Source organism: Triticum dicoccoides, chromosome 5B, assembly GCF_002162155.2.
Source record: "Triticum dicoccoides isolate Atlit2015 ecotype Zavitan chromosome 5B, WEW_v2.0, whole genome shotgun sequence".
Taxonomy (NCBI): Eukaryota; Viridiplantae; Streptophyta; class Magnoliopsida; order Poales; family Poaceae; genus Triticum; species Triticum dicoccoides.
In genome coordinates this window covers 585,523,850-585,530,484 of record NC_041389.1, presented here as the reverse complement: position 1 = coordinate 585,530,484, position 6,635 = coordinate 585,523,850, and positions in this window count along the sequence as shown.

Here is a 6,635-nt window from a genome sequence, read left to right as displayed (position 1 = left end):
CACCGAAACAGAAGATGGCACGGAGCAAGCAGATGAAGAAGGCGACCCACACGCACGACGACCAAGCCGACAAAACGGACGACGATGAGAAAATGCAGGCCTATCCGGCGAATCAGTAGAAGCAACACACCGACCCGAACCACCGCGACGAACAACCGTATGACCACGCAAGCCACGAGGCCGGCCAGGACGACGCAAACCATCACGACTGGATGAAGTAGCAACCATCGAGCAGTAGGAGAGAAATGAAACCACATGCAACAGCACAAGAGGGAAAGCAGCATATTTATAGCCCCATATCATGTGGGACAACTACAGAAAACACGAGAAGATCAGCACCAACGGACAGGGACGCACATGCTCTGGAAAGAACGATCAAAGCGGCAGCGACAACTTGTACGGTGAAAATGACAGACTGAACACCGTGCAAGAAATCCGGGCGGCGCAACCGAACCGCTTCAACCGATCACCGCTGGCCACTCATATTACCGGCAACTGCATGGCTCCACCCATATCTCCTGTCGTTTTGCTTCTGGAAGCAAGTGCAATTCTGCCGATCAGTTCCAATTGGTCGACCGTTGCATGATGCCGCCCATGCCTCCTCTCGTCTTGCTTATGGAGGCAAGTGCAAATCTCCTGGTCGCTTCCAATTGGTCGACCGTCTCACTGGACACTCACAACACGGATCCCGCTGCATGATGGCAATTAATCTACCACGCGGCAACGCATAATTAGCCTGCATGCATGCAACGCAAACACGTGCGTATGAGCACTGTAGCACATGACGACCTACTCCATGCTAGAACGCTGCAAACAAAGGAATGCAAAATTTTAAAACCTGCATGGTAAGGCCAAAACGATCACGTTCAAACAACCGAAAGCGACAGCACATACAACAACAGGGGCACAAACGAATTGAGACGACCCATACAAGAAAAATAACCACACCAGCCTGCCCACATGCAATGAAAAAATGCTAAACCAACCTAACAGAGTGCCACACCAGTTCAAAAAATTTGAAACGAAACCCTGAATCCACAAAGCAATTCTACACCACCAGGTACCAAACTAATAGCACGTGTCACATGCGAAATTCACCATAGGTCTTTTTCACACAAGTGGCTGAACCTCATGGCAAAAACCTTGCCTGGAATAGAGGCTTAGGTATACATTGTTGGGCTTCATCAGCCGATTATTATGTGTATGCACTCTCCATTGATTTTGTGTATGCATTGCGGTGGAGATGAGGAGGAGCTTGGCCGATACCAAGGTTGTTAGAATCATGATTTTGTCTTTGTGATTATACATGTTTAACTACATTTTGTTGGACCGATTCTACGGTTCTGATAGATCTAGGATCTAAGATTCTGTTAGTTAGGATCCAACAATTTGCAATCCTACCACAAGGGTTTCGATCCAATTCAGATTGCAATTCTGACAACCTTAGTCGAGACTAAGAGTTTATGGTTGAGGCAACAGGGATAGCTATCTACCTCGGACTTTGAGGATGTCTACTTGGGAGGGGCCACGGTTTGCACTAGCCGAGACTAAGAGTTTATGGTGAAGTATTGGAAGGTGGCGGCGACGACACACGAGTGCGTCTGACCGGATTGTGCCCCAGACCGGGTATGTGGCTCGGCTGGGGCTTCCAAATGTGTTTCGGCTTCCGGGTTTTGATGTTAGGCCTAGGTGAGTGGTCTGGGTAGTGGCCCAGCTAGCACCCCTTCATCATTTTGGATAGGAGTAGCGGCATATGTTGCCAAGATGGTGGATTCAGGCACATTGTTGTAATACTTTGTAAGGTCCTTGAGAATAATCAATACAGTGGCCGTATGCATCTCCCAGATGCAGAGGCCGGGGGTCATCCTCCTTTTCTAAAAAAAATATGGAGTATGTTTATGTTGTATTTTCTTATTCAAAATGATGTTTTTTCAATAAATTTGGTCAAATTTAAAAAGAAACTTAGGACCAAGCTTATAGGCCATATATGTTGGAAGTATGATATCACTTTTTGTGCTATTACTTAGTCAGTTAGCGATTATTTTGTCACTGCACTCTTTTTTGCTCTGGCAGTTGTTAAGAAAAGCCCTTGCTTTCTAGACTTGGAGGGATGTGTTGATAAATGTTTATTATTGTATTGATCGAAAACTTAAATACATGTGTGGATATATATAAACAACACTGTGTCCCTAGCTAGTGAGCCTCTACTAGACTAGCTCATTGATCAAGGATGGTCAAGGTTTCCTAACCATAGACATGATTTGATCACATCATTAGGAGAATAATGTGATGGTTAGACCCAACCATAAGCTTAGCATCAGATCGTATCGCTCAGTTTATTTGCTACAGCTTCATGTCAAGTATCTGTTCCTTAGACCATGAGATCATGCCACTCCCGAATACCAGATGAATAATTTGTGTTCTATCAAAAATCACTTCGTAACTGGGTGATCATAAAGATACTCTACAGGTACCTCTGGAAGTATTTGTTGGGCTGCCTGGATCAAGACTAGGATTTGTCACTCCGTTTGACGAATAGATGTCTCTGGGCCCTCTCGTTAATACAACATCACAAGAAGCTTGCAAGCATGTGACTAATGAGTTTAGTCACGGGATCTTGTATTAAGGAACGAGTAAAGAGACTTGTCGATGACGATATTTAACTAGTTATGGAGATACCGATGATCGAAACTTGGGCAAGTAGCATATCGCTGGACAAAGGGAATTGTATACAGGATTAACTGAGTCCCCGACATTGTGGTTCAACCGATAAAGATCTTCGTGGAATATTTAGGAATCAATATGGGCATCCAGGTTCCGCTATTGGTTATTAACCGGAGAGGTGTCTCGGTCATCTTTACATGATTTCAGAATTTAAAGGGTTGAATCTATAGATAAGATTTTATCTCCAAGTTTAAAGGGATTTCTCCCTTTTGGACGGCCCTAGAAGGGTTTTGGACGCCCTCCCCTGCCCCTAGCCTGTATATAGAAGGGGGAGGCACATGGGGATAGCCATCCCTTCGCCCTTGCCCATTGCCTCTCCCAACACCTGTCACGTTTCTCCTGTACGCACTTGACAAAGCCCTGCCAGAATTTCGCTGACACCAACACCACCTCGCCGTTGGGCTGGCCCCGATCCAATCTACCTCCTCTCCCGCACTTGCTGGATCAAGGAGAGGATGCCATTGAGATGAGTGTGTTCTAATCTCAGAGGTGTCGTCTGTTCCGCACAAGATCGGTTTCGATCGCGAACAGTACGACTACACCAACCGTGTTACGTACGCTAACACTTTCGGTCTACAAGGGTACGTAGACTCACTCCCCTCTCGTTGCTATGCATCTCCTAGATTAGATCTTGGGTGTTCATAGGATTTTTTTTGATTTTCATGCTTCGTTCCCCATCAGGATACTCCTCCTATAAGGAGAGGGTTTTTTTCCTTATTGGGTCATTATCCTCTTCTAACCTTTTATTTTGCGAAAGGGATCCATGTCATATATTAAGTATCACTAGTCCTTACAAACACACCTATACAAAAAGATAAAATAACATTCAAATTTCTGGGAGCGGGGGACTCTTCTTCCTCCTGCATCCACTAGCGGCGCGCCGTGAGCATGGCTCGAAGTCGCCTAGGCCTACACCTCGACGAAGCAAACTTATTAAACCTAGAAGTTTGTAGAAGCAGCAGCTAGGAAGTTGTCAATGCAACCAAAAGACACCGATGACTGTGACCTGCAAAGCAAATCACCATGCTAGAGAGGAAAACACCGATAAGGTCATGTAAACTCTAAAGACCACGAACGTCGGCCATATCCAGATGAATCGACCCACCGGATAACTGAACCGTCCAGATCCTGGAAGACTTGCCGGAGACACGGCTCCACATGCCCTCTGCCGGTGGTAAACACACCAACAGAACAGGGAAAGAGTAGGGAGAGCATTATTCCTATATGGGGACAACACCACCACCTTGCCGCCCCAAACCAAACTCGAAGACTCCATAAGAAACCTTAAAAAGTCACCAGTGACGTTGCATGATAGTTCTGGGTCTGATGTCGGTCTCGCCATCGCCCAGGACCATACACCGACTCCCTGTTCTCCGGTGGCCTAGCCAGACCGTGTTGCCGTTGAAGATCACTGCGCTAGATCACAAATACCGCCGTCGAGCATCACATGCTAACAGCCGCAACCCGACCATGAATCATTATCCCCGTCCCGCAACAACCCACCAGATCCTCCATACAGCATCTCTCTAGTTGCCGGTGCCACTTGGGCTTTGCGTGACGACAACGATAGGGATCAAATCACGGGTGGCGACTAGGGTTAGAGCATCTACAACCGGGCGCCTCAAACCCACCTCGTACGCTCGGGCGGACGGCTCGGTCACTGATCGGTCAAAACAAACTGATCCAAATGGGTGCCTCAAACCGGCCTCAAACGCCTGGGCTGATCGGCAACCCTCATATCCAACCCAAATATTGGGCGGATATGGGGATGCCTAGGCGCGACCGGGTGCATCCGCCACGGTGAACCCGGCCCACGCTTTCCCACCTGACCCACATATATTCGACCCCATCCGCTTCCTGGACGAAACCCTATCTACCTCACTCTACCACCTCCCCCCTCACTCCACTCCACCACCCAAGATCCCATCCGGCCATCTCCGGCATGGCGGGCAGCGGATCTGACTCCGAATAGTTCGAATCTGTTGACTGGGGTGTCGTACCGTGCGGGTTGGACGAGGCATTGGCCATCCACATTGTACTCTACCGCTCCCGGGAGGACTGTGCCCGACCGACGGCAGGATCTGTCCAGCGTGTGTTCATTATGTCGGTGCATCGGTCGCTCGGATCCTCTAGGACTGGATCATCGCAGTCCTCCCGAGATCCTTTCAATCACCCTGTCCCCATCACCGGTCTGCCGAAGTATGAGTCCTACAGGGACCGGTGTGCCCGCCATGGGAAGGGGAGGGTGAGGGTCGCCGAGGCCCAACTCGTTGTCGACATGGCGGTGGCGAAGGCAGCTGATGGCAGCTGATGGGCGGGGCACGCTGCCGCAGAGGAGGAAGCCTTCTGCACCCGCATTGTAAAGAAGCAGCAGCGGAGGAACACGCGCGCCCTCGCTCGAGAGCTGATCGGGTGGTCCGTCTCATGGCTGCACTGCCCCCCAAGAAGGAGAAGGACGACAGCAACGGGTCGAACAGCTTCAGTGATGAGCAGATCCGGCTCGATCCATACCGCGTTTTCGACCACTACTTCCACGAGAACGACGGCAAGGGTACCGGGAAGTGCAAGGACAGCCGTGGATGATCTTCTACATAGCTTGCATGTAGGTAGAACTTGCCAAATTTTGATAGTCCAATGGCATATCCTGATATAGTAGCCGGACGATGTGTGTAATGCATCATTTACGTAGTTGCATTATTTTTATGGATTTGAGGTATTGTTAACTGAAGTGTCCGGTTATGAGAATGGAAATTTAAGTTGCGACCGGTCAGTGCACTCGGACGCGTCCACGGACGTTTGATGACCGGATTTACAAGTCCGCCTATAGATACTCTTAGGTCACCCCCGCCTTTCTCGCGAAGCATTATCATCGTCTAACTAATTGTGAGGTAATTCTGATGATAATCCGCAGCACATGCATGTACTCCTCCACGACGACATGGTATGATCGACAGGCCCCAACTAGATACACCCTACTTTTGTTTCCTTTGCAAGCTAAAACAGCCACATACTTGTGCAGTAGCCTGCAGGTGCGTGTGGTTAGATGGTTAGAGAAACAGTGGTATCTCCAGCCCATCAGGATTCAAGTCCTGGTGCCTACGATGACTTCGTAAATCTCAAGATTATATGCCGGCTCAGTCTCTCAAAAGTGCTCATAGGGGTAAGATGTGCGTGTGCGTTCATACAGTTAAGTGTATGCGCGTATGTATGAGCGCTAACGTCTGTGTTAAAAAAAGGACTCTCGGTTTGTCTAGCCACGCATCTTCACCGGACAACAGATCGCGTAGATGCCTTGAGGCAAGAGGCAAGACGCGGCGCGTCGATCCGTGTTGATCGATCGGTTCTACTACTTCTGTCCCGCCACCCATGTCGGTCGAGGATCGGCCGTCCCACTTTTACCGATCGTGCCGCTTTGTGTATCAGCCGAGCCGAGCCGAGCCATCGACGGGGCTTTAGGTGCTGTAAGACGGGGATCCGAACGCTGTCCCGAGTGCGTGCATGCATCATGTCTGGCCGCCTGGGGGATTGGATATCGATCGATGCGTGTCGCGTCGTGTCGTGTCCGGGCTAGCCTTTGGATCATGTGATCGACATGCTCGGAGCACACCGGGAGCGGCGTGGAGCGACATGCTCCTCTCCTCGCCACCTCGGCAGGCACCGGCGGGTGGGAGAGCGCGTCCGTGTCACGGCCGGGCGCATGACCGTGGACGCCGCTCCCATGCGTCCGTGTCTCCGGCGCGCCATTGGCCGCCCACGGAGGGGACGCCCCTCTCGCCTCTTATCGTCACTCGCACGGTTCGTATGGTCGAGCTCGAGCAGGCGTCTACGTCCATTCTGTAACGCTGGCTATCTATCTTCTTCCTGTGTACGTGAAACTTATCTAGAGCTAAAGTGTTGATTAGATAAGATGG